A 19751-nucleotide genomic window follows, 5' to 3' on the forward strand; every position below is an offset into this window, starting at 1 on the left:
GTTCTCTTCGGAGGCTTTGCACATTCCAGGCTCTGAATCATGAGGCATTAGCCATGGCCAGAGTGAACTAGAAGGACCAGGGGTCTGATCTGGGATGGCAGTCCCTACCTTCTTAGTAACAGGGTGATTATGATAATGATTTGGCATTTCTCTAGCACCTTCCATCAAAACATATCCCAAAGTGTTTTGTACATTTAATATCTGATTGTAAAGTGGGATTTCCAACAGTTCTCAGTGTTGGCCTGACTCTGCTCCCAATTAAGCTGATTGTAAAACTCCCAGCTGGCTCCAGTGGGAGCAGAGTAAAATCAGTGTTGAGTAATTTGGAAAATCCCATCCTATATATACACAGCACAGGCACCTTGCCCATCACTCTGGTGCAGCCACCTCTGAGTGAAATGCAGCAGCTAGTTAATGGTTCACAAAAACACTATATAACCATTTAATACAGGAAATGATGAACATATCCCAGGTCCAATTGAAGTTACAAGGATGAAACTATGCAGACAGAACACAAATTGGACAATGGGGTTCACACCATGCACCTGCACAAAGAATCATGAGATCTTTAGTGTAAGTAGTCAAGACTTTGCTTTTATGTGTCATCTGAAAGGCAACACAGCAACCCCTTAGCACCATATGGCATCTGTGATTCAGTACTGACTTAGAGCAAGGAATCACTAACACCACTTCCTTCCAGCATCTGTGATTTCATAGGAGGTTTCCCATCCAAGAAATTGATCGGGTCTGACTCTGCTTAGCTCTTGTGAGAGCTTATGATTTCATACCTTAATGGGTACATGGTTGCATAATATCGTCAATTGCAGAATCAGATTAGTAGGCTCAGTTTCCTTGCTCGTGCTGAATTACAGAGGGCGCGGCCTGAAAGATTAATGCAATTCCACAGAAGAAGACAACCCATGCTTCCCAATTTGAGCACATGGGATGCGGATAAGGCAGCAACCCTCAATTTATTGATTCCTAAACTGATGACAATCTTTGTTAAGAGGCAGGAGGGAGGAAGGGGACTACAGTGTGTGTTTAGAGGGGCCTGTGATTCATAGCCACAATCCGCCACCACTCATAACCAGGGGCGGATGTGAAGGGCAATCTGAATGCATTTGGAAACAGATTTAATAATAAGGGGCTGTCTGCCTCAATGTGTCAAACTATCTGCAAGTAGCGCAAAAGAATATCATAGAGCATGACATAATGCAAAGCAATATAAGGTCATTTGCTTGGCTTTCCTCTGTTTTAAGGCATCACAACAGTGCTTTTCAAACACAGCTTTTACAGAAACATGATCAGCTGCCTAAGAAACGGCTTGAGATCAAGCGTCTGATATTCAAAATTAATCCCACGAGGATTAGGCACAATACATTCCCTTCTCTTTCCTCGGTTGACAGTCTGGATATATCTCTGTTCCATTAACTCCACTTCAAACCCTCCTCCCCGGTCTCCCACCAGCAGGCTTTCTTCACTGGCTCAGTGAGTTCAGCTCTCCCTTTTAGGATCCAGTGATGGACATTTAGTTCCCCCATTACTTACTTAGGCAAAGTTCTCGGAGAGGTTTCTGTAGGCAAAGTTCCTGCAGGATCTCAGACTGCTCCGATTTCTGACTTCTAAGAAAAGCCAAGAGCCACAAAGTTTGGATGAGAGATACAGACTGCTCAGAATACTCTCTGAGAAATTCAGACCACTCAGAAATTCATAAAGTTTTCACATTTGGGGATGAATCTACAAATATGCAGGAGAGATGGCTGAAAAGTGGGTTTTTTAAATAAAATTTCAATACAATTTCAAAAATATTATGTCAACCAGATCTATTTATCAGGGTTCCTTTAGCAAAAATATGCTTGGGGGGGGGGAAGGGCCAGATCTTGTGTGATCTTGTTTTTACTCAGAAAGCTGGTGTTTTGGATCAAAAGCCTGCAAATGTTTCCAAATGTTGTGTTTTGCTCTTTCATTCCCACTCCGATCAATTTTCAGTGCCAAACTGGGAACTCCATTTCCTGGTTAGTGCTATTTCCTTTACCCATCACCATTCAGCCTCTGCAGCCTCCTTGCATAGGAGTTGCTCTCTGTGGTTCATGGGAACAAGAACAATTCTAAAGCAGAGTGCACATTACGGGGAAGATGTTCAATCCTGCTCCCGCTGAAGTCATCAGAAGTTTTACCTCTGACTTCAGAAGCAACAGAATTAGGCCTCTACTGAGTGCTTTTGAAAACTTCGCCCTAAAATGCAGCTTGGGAAGAGTGAGCTGAATTCTACATACAGGTTCATGTCGGGCCAACAAAAATTGTCAGCCATGTTCCAACTGCAGAATCTCTCTGGCTGGAAAGGACATAGAAAGATCTTGTAGATTTAGCAGTTAGGTAAATCATCCTCTGAGCAAATCTGATCTGGAAGTCATTGAGGGGAATGGAGCACCACCATGTTGATTTCTACTGCCACTTTTCTTTCAACAGCTGCACTTCATGGTGCTGAACAACTGTACAGGTGCCCCAAATGCAGTCACTAGGTAGGTCTGGATGTACTTGGCAAATCTTGATGTCCCATCCGATGAAGTGAGCTGTAGCTCACGAAAGCTCATGCTCAAATAAATTGGTTAGTCTCTAAGGTGCCACAAGTCCTCCTTTTCTTTTTGCAAATACAGACTAACACGGCTGTTACTCTGAAACCTATAATTCTCATTGTCTTTCAGTTTTTGAAACGTGGAACATTTTTGAAAATTGAAGCAAACCAAAACTTTCCATTCAAAGCTCAACAAAATATTTATTTTGTTTCATCTTGAAATTTCCCGTGGGGAAAAAAATCAAACACATTTTCCCATGAAAATGTTTCCTGTCAATGAAACCCTCCCTTCCCCCCCACACCATTTTTCAGCAAAGAAACGTTTTTGCTCATATAAAATTGCTGAGCACTTGTTTATGAAGCCAGCTGTGGTGCCTCTCTATAACATCCAGTGGGAGTGAACTGCCCTGGTCACAACACATGACATAAACCACCATCCTTTATGCCTTCTCATTCAAGCTATGAAATGGCAACAAAATGGAGCCACTTGCTTACATTCAGCCCGCCCTGTGCAGGAAGTTCAGGAGAAAGACAGGCCACGCTGCCTTGTGGGATTAGATCGGTAAGTACAACAGCAACAAAAATCAGCAAAAGGGTGGAAAAAATACACAACCTAAACCTCTGCCTTCTCCAAATAGGCCCTGCTGTGTCAAGTGAATAAAATTACCTTCTAATCAAATGCATCATTAAAAGTACAGACATTAGAACCTGGCGCTGACAGCTTTATGAGTGAGGCATTTAAAGTTAATTAGGATATAGTGCCTCTGTAGCTGGTACAGCATCCAGGGTGCACTTTGACTAAAGCTAAACGTAGCAATGTTCCAATTCTCCATTGCCAGCACGACCGTCCTGGGCCAGATTGCGGGGCTCTGTGTGGTCCCTCAGTACTGCATCGGCACATAGGGCTCATACTGCCCAATCCAGCCTGGCTCCTCGGCTGTAGTCCCTCTATAGTAACCAGCTGGCAACTTCGGGGCTAGTGCATCTGCTGGGATTGTATCATGCAGGAGATGTTCATGACACAGCTAAGAGAGAGCATTTGGAAAGAATATGGATATGTCAGCTGCCCTAGCTCTCATTTTTGGAGGAGCTGAGTGAATCAGTGGGAACAAAGAAGTATTAACAAGCAAGCACCAGTAGTTCGGCCCCCCTCGACTATTCTTACAGCAACCCGTGGATTCATATCACCCATTGCTTCCACTCACCGCAGGCACTTAAGACCATTTATACTGTCACAGAACTGAAAGGCTAAATCCATTAGCATTCAAGCAACTCTAAACCACACAGCCTGGATACAGGACAATTCAAACCAGTTAATTAGACGGGAAGCCTTGCTGTGGTATGCAAAGCTCTGTGCATGTCCCATTGGCTCCAGGTAACCCAAGCCTCAGGTTTCCACTAAAAAAAAACACAGTGAGAGTCAGGTTCTCCAACTCCTCTAGCCAAGCACAAATCCCATGAACAACCATGAAGATGAGTCATGCTCTGAAGGCCACCAATTTCTCCATGTGCAGTAATCATGGGACGTCCTCAGGCACATCGGAGTGCTCTGCACAAATATGCTCTCTCCATACCCATCTAAGCTCACCTCTCTATCCATACTCTGTACACTCGAGATTCAGGGACATTAGATATCTTGATGTAATCTGAACCCTCCCCATACTGTAGTCTCAGACATCTGATCTGGACAAGTCCCTGGGTCTATCCACACAGACCTGATCTCAACTTCCATACACACCTGATCTCAACACGTACACACCAAAAGCTCTAAAACATCACAGCTGTCCCACTACTGTGCAGAGAACCTAGTCAACTTCAGAGAGGAGCCCTTTCCCACCACACCCTCAAAGAAGCAGGTTAACATAAAATACATGTGCTGAAGGAATTGGCGGCTGTGATTGCAGAGCCATTGGCCATTATCTTTGAAAACTCGTGGCGAACCGGGGAAGTCCCGGATGACTGGAAAAAGGCTAATGTAGTGCCAATCTTTAAAAAAGGGAAGAAGGAGGATCCTGGGAACTACAGGCCAGTCAGCCTCACTTCAGTCCCTGGAAAAATCATGGAGCAGGTCCTCAAAGAATCAATCCTGAAGCACTTGCATGAGAGGAAAGTGATCAGGAACAGTCAGCATGGATTCACCAAGGGAAGGTCATGCCTGACTAATCTAATCGCCTTTTATGATGAGATTACTGGTTCTGTGGATGAAGGGAAAGCAGTGGATGTATTGTTTCTTGACTTTAGCAAAGCTTTTGACACGGTCTCCCACAGTATTCTTGTCAGCAAGTTAAGGAAGTATGGGCTGGATGAATGCACTATAAGGTGGGTAGAAAGCTGGCTAGATTGTCGGGCTCAACGGGTAGTGATCAATGGCTCCATGTCTAGTTGGCAGCCGGTATCAAGTGGAGTGCCCCAGGGGTCGGTCCTGGGGCCGGTTTTGTTCAATATCTTCATAAATGATCTGGAGGATGGTGTGGATTGCACTCTCAGCAAATTTGCGGATGATACTAAACTGGGAGGAGTGGTAGATACGCTGGAGGGCAGGGCTAGGATACAGAGGGACCTAGACAAATTGGAGGATTGGGCCAAAAGAAATCTGATGAGGTTCAATAAGGATAAGTGCAGGGTCCTGCACTTAGGACGGAAGAACCCAATGCACAGCTACAGACTAGGGACCGAATGGCTAGGCAGCAGTTCTGCGGAAAAGGACCTAGGGGTGACAGTGGACGAGAAGCTGGATATGAGTCAGCAGTGTGCCCTTGTTGCCAAGAAGGCCAATGGCATTTTGGGATGTATAAGTAGGGGCATAGCGAGCAGATCGAGGGACGTGATCGTTCCCCTCTATTCGACATTGGTGAGGCCTCATCTGGAGTACTGTGTCCAGTTTTGGGCCCCACACTTCAAGAAGGATGTGGATAAATTGGAGAGAGTCCAGCGAAGGGCAACAAAAATGATTAGGGGACTGGAACACATGAGTTATGAGGAGAGGCTGAGGGAACTGGGATTGTTTAGCCTGCGGAAGAGAAGAATGAGGGGGGATTTGATAGCTGCTTTCAACTACCTGAAAGGGGGTTCCAAAGAGGATGGCTCTAGACTGTTCTCAATGGTAGCAGATGACAGAACGAGGAGTAATGGTCTCAAGTTGCAGTGGGGGAGGTTTAGATTGGATATTAGGAAAAACTTTTTCACTAAGAGGGTGGTGAAACACTGGAATGCGTTACCTAGGGAGGTGGTAGAATCTCCTTCCTTAGAGGTTTTTAAGGTCAGGCTTGACAAAGCCCTGGCTGGGATGATTTAACTGGGAATTGGTCCTGCTTTGAGCAGGGGGTTGGACTAGATGACCTTCTGGGGTCCCTTCCAACCCTGATATTCTATGATTCTATGATTCTACAACCCCCCTCATGTTCTCAGCTTACTCAGGAGCCCCAGAGGGATTCAGAAAATCCTATTAAATTACAATATGTAAGTGAAATAAGGACATTAGAAAGCAAGATTTTAAAATACCAAAGAAAAAAAAATGTTTCAGAATGATTATTTCTGCTCTTACGAATAAGCGGGTGTGCGATCTCAAGAGGCTAGAATAAGGACAACATTATAATGACTCCAACTACAAACACACCCTGGTGTCTTGAAACAACACAGGAAGGTCATGGTGGTAGCCAGAGACACAAGATGCTGCAGCCAGTCATACCGGGAACAGCCCTTTGGAGATTTGGTAGGCCTGATTTTCAGAGGTGCGAAGCGCTGGTTGCTCCCAGTGATTTTAGCTGAGGTTTTGGGTGCCCACAACTCCTAGACTCAGACCCAATGCCTTGCTTTAAGGCCGGGCAAGAAGGTTTCACATGGATTTCCACAATATATCATCTCCCAGCTAGAGTTGTGTGAATAATGGATTTTCCAGGTCACTGGTGATTCCAAAAAAACACAAACAACAAAAACTGTTTTGGGTCAAACCAACATTTTATTTTTCAAATTTTTCAGAAAATCAAATAATAATAATAAATAATAATTTGGGGATATGTGAAATGTTTTGGGTCAGTTTTGAGCATTTTCAAATGTTTGATTTAAAAAATAAAATAAAATTCAAGGCAATTTTGAAACAAAGCTATTTTGAAATGTTGCATCTGAAAAATGTTGCATCAAAATGAAACGGTTTGGATTTTGAGATTTGTTTTTTCGTTTTTATTCGAAAGAATTTGGCTAAACTGACAAATTCACAAAACATTTCACACACACACACACACACACGTTTTGTATGAAAAATTTTGCCTACCTCTATGATCAGCTCCCCCAAATCAGTAGCTTTCCTAGAAAGAGCAGTGGAAATCAGCTGCTATTCCCCTTCACATTCTGTGACTGTGGCTTTGACATTCCCCTCTTGAAACATGCCGGCAAGCTGACAATGGATCTATTTCCTGCTTCATTATTTTGTATTTTTACATTATATTATATATACTATATATATAGGGCACATTTTAAAGAAATAATTGCGAGTGATTCAGCTGTATTGTGCACCGGATTGAGTGACTGGAAAACTAGTTCATATTCCACCACAATTTTCTCTTAACTTGGCACGTAGTGACTAATCACACATTGCCACAGAAGACTGACCTGATGTCATGGAAGATGTCATTGGTTCCTTCTACTAGACTATCAATAGTACTGTATTGAATCATAGAATCATAGAGTATCAGGGTTGGAAGGGACCTCAGGAGGTCATCTAGTCCAACCCCCTGCTCAAAGCAGGACCCACCCCCAATTAAATCATCCCAGCCAGCACTTTGTCAAGCCTGACCTTAAAAACTTCTAAGGAAGGAGATTCCACCACCTCCCTAGGTAACACATTCCAGTGTTTCACCACCCTCCTAGTGAAAAAGTTTTTCCTAATATCCAACCTAAATCTCCCCCACTGCAACTTGAGACCATTACTCCTTGTTCTGTCATCTGCTACCACTGAGAACAGTCTAGAGCCATCCTCTTTGGAACCCCCTTTCAGGTAGTTGAAAGCAGCTATCAAATCCCCCCTCATTCTTCTCTTCCGTAGACTAAACATCCCCAGTTCCCTCAGCCTCTCCTCATAACTCATGTGCTCCAGTCCCCTAATCATTTTTGTTGCCCTCCGCTGGACTTTTTCCAATTTTTCCACATCCTTCTTGTAGTGTGGGGCCCAAAACTGGACACAGTACTCCAGATGAGGCCTCACCAGTGTCGAATAGAGGGGAACGATCACGTCCCTCGATCTGCTGGCAATGCCCCTACTTATACATCCCAAAATGCCATTGGCCTTCTTGGCAACAAGGGCACACTGCTGGCTCATATCCAGCTTCTCGTCCACTGTAACCCCTAGGTCCTTTTCTGCAGAACTGCTGCCTAGCCATTTGGTCCCTAGTCTGTAGCGGTGCATGGGATTCTTCCGTCCTAAGTGCAGGACTCTGCACTTGTCCTTGTTGAACACACTCATCAGATTTCTTTTGGCCCAATCCTCCAATTTGTCTATGTCCCTCTGTATCCTATCCCTACCCTCCAGCTATCCTCCCAGTTTAGTGCCATCAGAAAACTTGCTGAGGGTGCAATCCACACCATCCTCCAGATCATTTATGAAGATATTGAACAAAACCGGCCCCAGGACCGACCCTTGGGGCACTCCACTTGATACCGGCTGCCAACTAGACATGCAGCCATTGATCACTACCCATTGAGCCCGACAATCTAGCCAGCTTTCTATCCACCTTATATATTATACTATATTATATACAGTAAAAGAGTTACTGAGCTGGCTGGGTAAGTGGATGTGTGTCTGGGCATTCCCACACACAGACCCGTAGGGATATGGCTCCTCCCAGTGGGGATGGACCCATGCCTCAGAAAATTCAGGTGTGTGAGAGTGTTATCCAGGCTGCATGCCATGCAGTAACTGTCCATGTGGACCCTCCTCCTGCACACGAGAAGCTCTCTAGTGCACTTTTGAGCTACTCTGCTTTGAAATGGCAGTATGTCAACACACACCAGGGAACTTTCAGTGAGCGGTAGCAGAGTCCACAAGGATAAGTGGTGCGCCGCACACTAGTGTGCTCTACATTTACACCCCAGCTTGCCACACACTAACTCTCCATGTAGAAAACCCCACGTATGCTTTGGGCAGAAAGCGACACTGGTTTTGGTCAGCTGCTGCAGGAGGGGAGGTGTCTTCTTCTAAACAGATGATGTGCTGCTGTTTAACCGAGCTTGTGCCAGTATTCGAGGGAAAGCAGGGCTGCGCGAAGCAACCATGTCATCACGCTACAATATAATTTGGCCCCTTTAAAAATAGAAAAGGCCAGATGTGAACTCGTGGTGGCCTTCTACCTCTTTAGCTCTGCAAGGCCCCCATACCATGCACAAAAATACAAACCACTAGCCCCAGCATAATCTGCCATCTTGGGTCCACCTGACTTTGACACACCACATGGGCCATGGCGGAGGTAGAATTTCCTCACTATCCTCCCTTGGAAAGATGAGCTCTGGCCTTACTCTCCTGGCTGTGGTCAAGGCAGACAAACAGTAATGGGGGGCTGGGTGTACGATCCAGATGAACGAGCACTTGTGTCACCCCTTCAAGCTTTGGTGCCCTACAGTAGCTCCTATGAGGACCGCTCACAAACAGCCTTCCAGCATGCAAGCCATTCCCTGAGTGTGTGTGTGTATGTGCATGCAATTGCAGCCTGCCAGCCACACTTGGGTTATACTATGGCTCTTACCAGTCTGGGTTATACTGCAGAGTAACCCCAACATACTTCCAGTCTGAGATTTCCCCCCCTGAAATGCATGTCCTGTATTGCCTGGCCCTCTTTTGGACAATCCAAGTTATATGATGTCCATTATTTCTTTAAAAGAATAATATGCACACAACTTGCCACCCCAAACGGAGTTTCCCAGACACTTCAGTTTAAACACACTAGATTAGATAAAACAATAAAACAAGCTGATTCACTACAAAGAGGTAGATTTTAAGTGAGAACAAGTAATGAGGCTTAAGGATAAGAAATGGTTACAAGCAAAGGAGAGCTAAAATGCTTACTGGTGCCTAACTCAACAAACTATGCTAAATTCAAAGTAAAGTTTTCTCACTGCATGCTTTCAGCAGTCTTACTGACCAAACTTCTTAGGTCAGGACCCCTCCACGAGTCCAGTGGCTGCTTCTTTTGTTGCTTCAGGTGCAGTAAACCGATGGGCCGAGAGAGAGGGAGTGAGGGGTGCTTTAGGGTGTCTGTCCCTTCTTTTTATACTCCCGTCCTCCCTCTGAGAGGGAGCTGGGAGCATGGCAACAAGCAGTCTGTGTGGACAGGAACTCCATGCTGTTTCTTTGCTAAGATGTTGATTTTGGCCCCGCCCCCTTTCCTGCCACAAAATGGCCACTTAGAGGTAATAACCCATCAGCCTGCCCTTTGTCTGAGGAACTGACCCCTCCCCAGATTTCTCTGGAAAAAATTTAGTCATGATCTCAGTTTACGTTTATAACATCACATGTAATGCTGCTCCGTGCATTTTGACATGATATTATTGATCACCAAGTGATGAGTTTTTAAATGATACCTCACATACAGCGATACTTTCTGTCACCACCCCCGTGCCATCCCAGTCAAGGCAGAAGAGAAACTGTGGAGAAGAGATGCCTCCCTAAGCCAGGGACCAAAGAACTCTCCCTTTTCTTTTAGCAAATGAAAGACAGCATCCCCTGCTGTGTTTAACCCCTGCCTTCTCGCTTCTCGATCCACGGACAACACAAGGCCAAAATGGGATCTGATCTTCCCTAATGAGGATAAGGCATTCACAGGGATGGAGCAGCTAGAAGGGTACGTGATATGGATAGCTGCCCATGACAGGTCCGTGAAGTGAGTGGGGAGGGAACTGACTGGGTCATATTTGTGTCACTTTGCAGAGTGCTGGCCCATGTCGCTGCACCGGTTCCTGCGTCGGCCAAGCCAGCTCTTGCCAGGCGGTTTGATGCAGTGTGGTATGCTGCGCTGGTGAAAGTGTTTCAATTGCTGATCAAATTTTGAATTTTTGCAAAACAAATGAGAAGAATTGAAAAGCAAAGTGAATTCCTGCCCTGTTGCCCACATTTTTAAAAATCAGTTCTACCACTGTCTGACAGTGAATTTACATAGATTTTCTCTAAAATCTCAGATTGTTACCTACGTGTTGTGACTAGAGCTGGTAGATGCAAAAACATCAGACTTCGTCATTGGCATGTTGTCAGTGCATTCCCTTTGACCCCATTAACTTCGCTTTTGTGTATGCCCTCTGCAAATATTCCAGTGAATGAGTTGGCCATTTGAAATTTTATTGAAATTGTGGAGAATATGCCAAGAAAGCAAATTGCAGCTGTGGAGTCAGGAGTGTTCATGCCAGAAACATGGTTTCTAAAAGTGACATCCACCCCATCAGGGAACAGCACAATACCATGTGACCTAGCTGTCCAGTCAGAACAAGACAGTGATGTGACCTATGCTTCCTATCCAAATGGTTTGAATTTTGAATATCGAATACTCACAGCCAACTGCTCACAAACAAGCTACAGACCAAGAATAAATTGCAGAAATTACCTGGTGAATATATGCAACAAGATACAACTTTCATGAGACTGATCTGTTCATATAAGATGATATGTAGCAGATTACTTATTACAGTCCATTCACCCATTCCTCGTCATGACGTACACTACTGATCTCCATGGAGAGCTAACATAAAGGCAAACAAAGGTAATTCGAACATACACTGAGTTGACGCTAAACCAGAGGTGAAAGGAAACCGGTCCAGTCCGGTACAGCGTACCGGCAAGAGCCAGTACACCGTGCCGGACTGGCTTCCCCAAGCGCAGCCTCGGGCCCTTTAAAGCGCCCCCGGAGCCCCACTGCTGGAGCCCCTGGGGTAGCGGCAGCAGGGCTCCAACGGTGATTTAAAGGGCCCAGAGCTCCTTTGCAGTAGTGGCGGCTGGAGTACGGGGCCCTTTAAATTGCCCCTGAGCCTCGGGGCTCCCAGCCGCCTCTGCAGCTGGTAGCTCTGGGGGTGATTTAAAGGCCCCGGGGCTCTCAGCCGCAGTCGGAGCCGTGGGGCCTTTAAATCTTGATTTAAAGGGCTCAGGTATTTAAAGGCCCCGCCTCTTCCAGTTGAGGCCACACCTCTTCCGGTCGAGGTCACGCCCCCTTTAAGTTACTTTCACCCCTGCGCTAAACATGCCTGTTCCTTAGACAATTCTGTTCATCGTCAGTGTGTCAGAATATCTGACAAGGTGAATCTCAAATTTTAGCTTTTTTTAGAACTCTTAGCAATAGAGAAAGTTCCACAAGAGAGACTACCTCCTGGGATCCCTTAATAAAGAATATTCTACAGTAATAGAAAATCTGAATTTACCACAAATGTGTCTTCTCAGAACAGGGGAGTCCTGTGGCTGTTAGGTTTCTATGCCTAGTGATTCACCCTCCGGCACCCCCCCGTTTAAGTCTGAGAATTGTGACATTTTGCTCGTCTGCTGCATTTGTAGCCAGAGCAAACAGCTCTTTCGGCAGCTCTGTTTTGACCATGGGAATTTGGATCATGAATGACGCAACAATCAGATCTCCAGACCAGAGGATGCCTTCTCTGCATGAGCAAAGCCCACACACTGTCATTTTTCACCATGGCTGCAGGATGGGAGTAACAGTGACAAAGGCAGATGAGAGAGCTTGGGAACGGGGTCTCCCACTATGTGCCAACACACAAGGAGACACTGTCTCCGAAGTGAACCCCTGCCCTTTAATGCTAATAAAAGCTTCCGGAAAAGCAGGGGGTGACACGTCACAGCTGGTTTCCCTGCCACTTCAGTGGATCACTGGAGTTCCTCGTACTCTGAGCAAGAAAGACAAATGTCCTTGCTTAATGTGAATAAAATGTGTCACTCCTCATCTTGTAAGTATTAAATCATTGGCTACACACCTGCTGAATTATGCTGTAGTTGGGAAAGGGGTAGGTAGGTATTTCCCCCCTCAATACTTCAATTTGCTACATCAAGAAAATAATTACTTGATTCAAACATTAAATAACTGCGACGTTCATTAGTAGATCTGTTGCATGATTAGCATATGGAAGCACTGTTTAAATGCCGAGAAACTGATGCACTGGGAAAGAGAAACTCAGCCTAATCAAAGAAATGAATGTCCATGTTAGAGGGCTGGCCAGCTCACAGGAACACAGTTCAGGTTCTTGCCACCAGGTTTGGCCAACTGTAAGTTGTAATGCCATGCCCTTGTGCCTGCTTGGGGGTGGGGGATTGTCCCAGAATACAGGATAGCTCTTGGCCAAACAATGTTAACTTAATATATTAGTCTAGAACATCTGAAACAAATGGGTTTCCAGGTGCTAGATTAATGGGAGATGGATCTTTAACTCAGGCAGATGACCTCCTTAGCCTGTATGTTGCTTCACCAGTCAAGCAGCCTGTGACAGGAGACAGCTGGACAATACGAGTTCTTTCTTATCACTTGCTTTTCCTCATTAGTGCCAAGAAGCTTTTAGTTCAAAGATCAAACACTGCCTACTTCATGGAACTACAAGCTTTGGCTTTGAGCCTGGAGCTGTGAACAAACCTGGTGCAGGATGCAGAGAGAACTCAGGTAACCAAGTTAGGAATTTAGTGTACGCATGTAACTAATAAAATACATTTGGTGCTTTAAAAGGGCCAGTTTCCCAAAGCTGAAAACAATTGTGAGCAAAACTGATTGGGAGGAAAAAAGTTAAAACTGTGTGAATAACTAGAAATTTGTCTAAGAAAACTTTACTAGATGCCCCAAAACACCATGATGATTAAAACACCATATATATATTCAAAATCATGCAGTGCATATTAAATGGATTAAAAACTGATTAACTGAAATATCTCAGAATAAATGTAAATGAGGAAATGTCACCTAAAAGAAGTGTTTCTGTGTGTATGTGTATGTGTGTGTTCAAAATACAGCCAAATGCAAGGTCATACTTCTAGGAACCAGGAATGTAGGTCCCACTTATAGGATCATTAATGTTGATTTTCAATAAGTCTTGGAACACTGGGGAAATTCCAGAAGACTAGAAGAAAGCTAATCTTGTGCCCATATTTAAAAAGAGTAAACGGATAACCCGGGTAATTATAAGGCCTGTCAGTCTGACATTGATCCTGGGCAGGCTAATGGAGCGGCTGATATGGGTCTCGATTAATAAAGAATTAAAGGAGGGTAATGTAATTAATGTCAATCAACATGGGTCTATGGAAAATATATTCTGTGATTTTTTTAAAGGATTATAAATTTTGTTCATGGTGTTGATGTAATATGTTGGTGTAATGTACTTGTACTTCTGTAAAGTGTTTGACTTCGTGTCACATGACATTTTGATTCAAAACCTAGAAAGCTGTAAAATTAACATGGCACACGTTCAGTGGATTAAAAGCTGGCTAACTGATAGGACCCAACATGTAACTGTCAACAGGGAATCATCATCAAATGGGTATGTTTCTAGCATGGCCCTGCAGGGATCAGTTCATAGCCCAACACTATTTAACATTTTTATTAATGGCCTGGAAAAAAATATAAAATCATCACTGATAAACTTCACAGATGACACAGAAACTGGGGAGTGGTAAATAATTAAGAGGACAGATAATTGATTCAGAGAAATCTGAATCACCTGGTAAACTGGGTGCAAGCAAACAATGTGTGTTTTAATATGGCCAAATGTAAATATACTTCTAGGAACAAAGAATGTAGGTCATATTTACACAATGGGGGATTCTATCCCAAGAAACTGTGACTCTGAAAATGACTTGGGGTCTTGGTGGATAATCAGCTGAACATGGGCTCCCAGTGCAATGCTCTGGCCAAAAGGACTAGTGCGATCCTGGGATGCATAAAACAGGGGAATCTCGAGTAGCAATAGAGAGGTTATTTTACCTCTCTATTTGGCACTGGTGTGACTGCTGCTGGAATCCTGTGTCTAGCCCTGGTGCACACAGATCGAGAAGGATGCTGATAAATGAAAGAGGGTTCAGAGAAGAGCCAAGAGACTGATTAAGGGATTAGAAAACATGCCTGACAGTGATAGATTTAGGAGCGCAATCTATTTAGCTCAACAAAGAGAAGATGAAAGTGTGACTTGATCACAGTCTGTAAGTACTTACATGGGGTACAAATATTCAATAATGGGTTCTTCAGTCTAGCAGAGACAGGTGTAACATGATCCAATGACTGGAAGCTGGAGCTAGACAAATTCAGACTGGAAATAAGGTGTACATTTTTAACAGTGAGAATAATTAACCAAGGGTTGTGGTGGATTCTCCACCATTGACAATTTTAAAATCAAAATTGGATGTTTTTTCTAAAGGATCTGCTCTAGGGGTTATTTCAGGAAGTTCTCTGGCCTGTGTTATACAGGTGGTCAGATTAGATGATCACACTGGTCCCTTCTGGCCTTGGAATCTATGAATCTATGAACACCCTTTCTTCTTGGGTATCTGTGACAGGATGTGACATCACAAACTGCCCTGGACCACGTTGCTGTGAGCCTATGCCTGTCAAGCTTAATTTGTAACACTAAGGACTAATGCAGATAGTTCGGGCTGGCTCTGGATTCAATACAAACTGCCGAATTCCAGGTCAGTGCCCAGAACTGAATTTTCCAAAGGTCGTGCAAGGGGTTAACAGGCGTTTGAGCACCAACAAAACCCAGCCTCTGCCACATTTGGGGTAACTGTAGGTCAAACATGCCTCTTTGTAGGCACACACTGACCCTTCATTTGTGTACGCATATGCAAATTTGCCTGGCCAAACACAGCGTTTTGTGCATGCATGTACATTTTTGCAGGTGCACTTATAGTAAACTCATGTGAAAACCTGCCCTCAATGCAAGCATATCTCTGAACCTCCCCCAACACATACCACCCTCTGTGCATGACTCTTAAGTCTACCATATGCAAACCCCATTCCACCAAGCCCTCCACAGATCTCCCCTCAAGCCCTCCAATGAATGGAGGGCATTAATTCACCTCCTGGGGAAAAGGAACATGATCTTAGCTTGGCAAGCTGGAGGCTCCAGCCGCTCAGGGCTGGGCAGCACCTTGACTTTAACCTTGTGTGAATTTATTTTTGCAGCAATAACCGGCTGCCAAATAATTTGATCCAAGAGACAAGGGGCGAGAACCCTTTATCCCTCCAGATGCAATTGAGTGATTTACAGTGTCTGTAAGAAACCTTATTGCAAACATGCTCTTGCTCAGCGTGAAGCAGGGACAAAGCCAAGCTGAGTGGGCAGAGGACAACATCTCTGCAGTTCTTCTGAGACAGAGGGGGCAGATGAAGCAATGATGGGAAAGCAATTACAAGCAATTATTGGCAAAGGCTGTCATGTGGAAACAGTCTCTTTGTTTAAAATCTGACCCAGCGTGACTACTTCTCTTTAAAATGGTTATTGCCTTATACTTTAAATTTAAACAGCATTATTTACAATCTACAACTCCAAGGGAGACTGGATGACTTTGAGGATTGATAGCAGGATGCAGATCTTTTCACTCGGTCACTAGATTGAGTCCCACCGAGTTTTGTAGCAAACTAAAGGATTGTTCTCATTATATCAGTCTCCTGTAGGCTGGGTGCAAGGATTTTGGTTGGTCTTCGCCCATTGCTTAGTAGAGTCTTGTTACAAAATGCACAATTATTACAGGTGGCAGGTTCAGGGAAAGACTAAGAAATGAATGCATCATGGCTACGTTCACCTCCATAGGTAATTCCAAGGGATAAGGCATCTGGGCAGGCAATAGCATGGAGGAAGCTTGCATTTCTGTTGTTCATGCTGTACCTCCAGGCTGCAATGTTTTTAGCTGGAACAGTGCACCTCCCATGAACCTAGGAGATGCTATTTGGATCTGGTTTAAGTCTTGGATCACAGCTGAATAGGGGTAGGAGTTAAGGTCGGAGGCCCTCAAATCTTCCAATTTGTTCTCATGAGATTTCAGCCCCTGTGAGCTGAAATATTATAACAACAGGTATTCTTGTGACATTTCATTGTCACCTACACCCGAAGTGGATAATAGGCTCTTTCTGGGTTTGGATGCTCTTGGAACAAAACCATAGGGTGTTTTCATATTGACGAATTCAAATCAGAAAATTCTGAAAGGGAGGTTCAGAGTTCCATTTTGCCCCAGCTGTACCAAAAGGCCAGCAAAACCATGATGCAGAGAGTTCCCACCGCAGCCATCACAACACCCTTCCTAAAGTCCCATCAATGTCACTCACAAGTGATGCCGCTGGAATGAAAAAAAGAACGAATTTGGTGCAATAAGAGGCTGTATTGAACTGAAATGGTCGTTGAACAAAAGCAGCCATGTTAATTTCAGCTCCATTAAAAATAATAATGGATCAAAGTTTGCCAAATAGAAAAGGCCAAAATCAGCAGAGAATTACTTTAATTATTACCTTCAAGCTTGCAAAAAAAGATATTACAACTGAGCGCGTACACGACCGAGAAACTATAAAGGAAATACTTGACAGTGGCCCTTTAATTAAACGGCACTGAATATCATTAGCAATGGACCTTTGGAATTTAAAGCCAATTACATTCTAAATACAAGTTACTTTCTTGCTGAGCAGCTTATGCATCATCTATCAGCCCTGTGTAAAGGAATGAAAAACCTACCCTTTGTCAGGCAAGCATTTGTCTATCTTTGGATTTTATGGAGCTCTTATGATCACGCCCCTAAGCAGACAGACCTCTGGGGAAGAGAGAAAAGACGATTTCCCATGGGGATGGAGCCAGAAGCCACGACTGACATATCTGGTGCTTTTTGGTCTCACCAGGGAATAATGGTAAGTCCACTGTGTAAGTTCTGCCTCAGTACGACAGGAGTGTAAAATACTAAAATAGGGGGAATGGCTAAACCTTGCAAAGTACTTGCAACACACCTGAGATCCACACAAGGCTCACCTGGGTTAGGGGGTTTGTTATGCATCTGGACCTGAGTCATTGAAAGGTTTGTGAAGCGTGAGAGTCTGACTTGGGTCAGTTTCTGGCTTTGCGTGGAAATGATGTACAGTCTGTGATTTTGGGCTTGTAAAAACAACTAATTGGCGACTGTCAAACTCCAGCAGTTTGGTACTGTATTCCTACAGGATCCGGGAGCACCTTTTTTGTTTTTAAAGAGATCCTGGTTTCAACACAAAGGCCTGTAAAACTCAGGCCTCTAGACTGAGTCTTACCGTATGGTTTGGGGGACTTTCAAACCAGAATTCCCAAGCTGCACTTGGAGGAGAGATGAATCTACATACAAAGAAAAAGATAAACGTACACAGAACCCCTTGCTAAGCTATCATAAACTGCTGAGCTTCAAGCAGTTCTAGGGCTGAGGTTATATACACAGTAGGAAATATGATGGCCCAAATGGTGGAAGCAAGGTGTAAGTGGGACCAGTGTGCTTGTCATAGCCTCACTGAATGGGATGGAGAGATTAAACCAAATTCTAGTACTCGGGAAGTGAAGAAGAGAGAAATCCCATGCTTCATATCTTTTGAAAGAGAGGGCAAAGGGGGAAGAGAGAGAGAGAGAGTGCTATCGTCTGTCAAGGATGGTGATAAAAAGAGGAATCTCAGGTTGGGGTAGCCAAGCCCAAACCTTGATGCTACAGTTGTCTTGCCAGCTCTCTCAAGGATTCCAGGACAGTCCGTGAGTGCCAATGAGAAGCGAACGGAAGGAGCCCCATTGACTTCTGCGGCGTTTGGATCAGGCCCTTATCACAGTGCAGCATAAAGAACTCACTGCAATTTATATTCTAGACAGGGGAACGACTGCAGAACACGCAGTAATATGATACAGAGCCTATTTATTTTGTAACAGCTCATGTTGTACTCACGGGGCCAAATTCTGCTCAGTTAGACTAGAGCGTGTCAGGAGACGCCCTGTTGTTTTTAACATCTGCCCTGCATGCTAGCTGTCCCTGGTGCGGCCTGCGGAGCTGTTCAAGCAGTTACAGGGCATCAGTGAATACAAAGCAAGAACGGCTCCTATTCATGTAACAGGTTGCAGGCTGGTGGCAGGAGTGTGGGAACTTGTGATAAATATACTGAAAGGTTTTTGAAGGTTGGGGTGGGAGGGGAGGGGATTCTGCAAAATGGAGGCAGTGCTGAATGGTTTACCAGAACAGTCAAAGATCAAAGGATTGCCAGAAATTGTACCTCAGATAATCTATGACATGGGAGCATGTTGGGGTCATGGCAACCTTGGAGATGGATAAAGAAGAACCCAAACACTTATGTTGAGAGGTGAGAAGAGAAGTGGGGTGAAGACTTCATGCTCTGATGCCCAAGGCTTCTTTGCCATAAAGGTAAAAAATAATTATTGGTGGATAGTATTTGTCACTTCTCCTGAGCCTCCATCTCTTAGTGGAAGTCCTACAGAATTTTTATATATAATCGTGGAGAATTATATCCCTGCCATACAATTATATAGGATGGTCCAAAATAAACCCCTCTAGATATATTAAACCCTATGTGTATTTCAGAGTAATTTCTATAGAAGGAGACAGAATGGTCAAGATGTTTGAGCACTGGGCTAGAAAGAGTTCGACTCAATTCCAATCTTGGCTCTGATCTTGGATGAGTCACTTTATCTGCTTGCCTCAGTCTTTCCAGCTGTAAAGAAGGGATAATAATACTTGCAGTTGCCTACCTCCCCAGATTATCGAATATCAAGAAGCACTTTCTGACCTTGAGGTGCTGTAGCATGGGTAGGTATTATAGAAGCATGTTGGTGTCTGCCCCACTAAATTTGATGGGCCTTTCCCATAAGGAAGGGGAGGGTCTCAAAGCACATGCCAAATGCTAATTAAGGCCCAAACAAAGTCCTGCGTGAGGTAGGTCAGAACCATTATCCCCATTTTTGAAGATGGGGAAACTGAGACACACGGCAAGGTACTGGGATTTGCACAGTGAGTCAGTTGCAGAAGTGGTAATGGAACCCAGTTCCCCTGACTCCTTGTCCTTTCTTTGGGCACATGAGCAGCCCCTTTACAACCTCTGCAGGACTATGGCACATTCCACAAGTGCCAGCTGTTTACATTCCCCTGTGACAGGGGAAGCCATGCGTTCTTTCGCGCAACTTAGCTCACGCTCTTAACTCAAATGAAAAACTATAATTAAAATAA

The 19751-nt window shown here is 44.3% G+C and overlaps 1 protein-coding gene across 3 annotated transcripts in view; it reads right to left on the reverse strand.

The window, feature by feature from the left end:
• LOC125625366 (opioid-binding protein/cell adhesion molecule homolog) overlaps window positions 1–19751 on the reverse strand; it is a 743521-nt gene that overhangs the window by 554307 nt on the left and 169463 nt on the right. The window contains exon 1 of one of the 3 annotated variants that reach the window (XM_048827332.2): window positions 1549–1582. The exons of the other annotated variants lie outside the window; for them this stretch is intronic. The gene's annotated coding sequence lies outside the window, so the exon portion shown is untranslated. Of the gene's footprint in view, window positions 1–1548; window positions 1583–19751 lie in introns of those variants that run through there. 3 annotated transcript variants of the gene reach the window in all.

The sequence above is a fragment of the Caretta caretta genome, chromosome 22 (assembly GCF_965140235.1).
Source record: "Caretta caretta isolate rCarCar2 chromosome 22, rCarCar1.hap1, whole genome shotgun sequence".
NCBI lineage: Eukaryota > Metazoa > Chordata > Testudines > Cheloniidae > Caretta > Caretta caretta.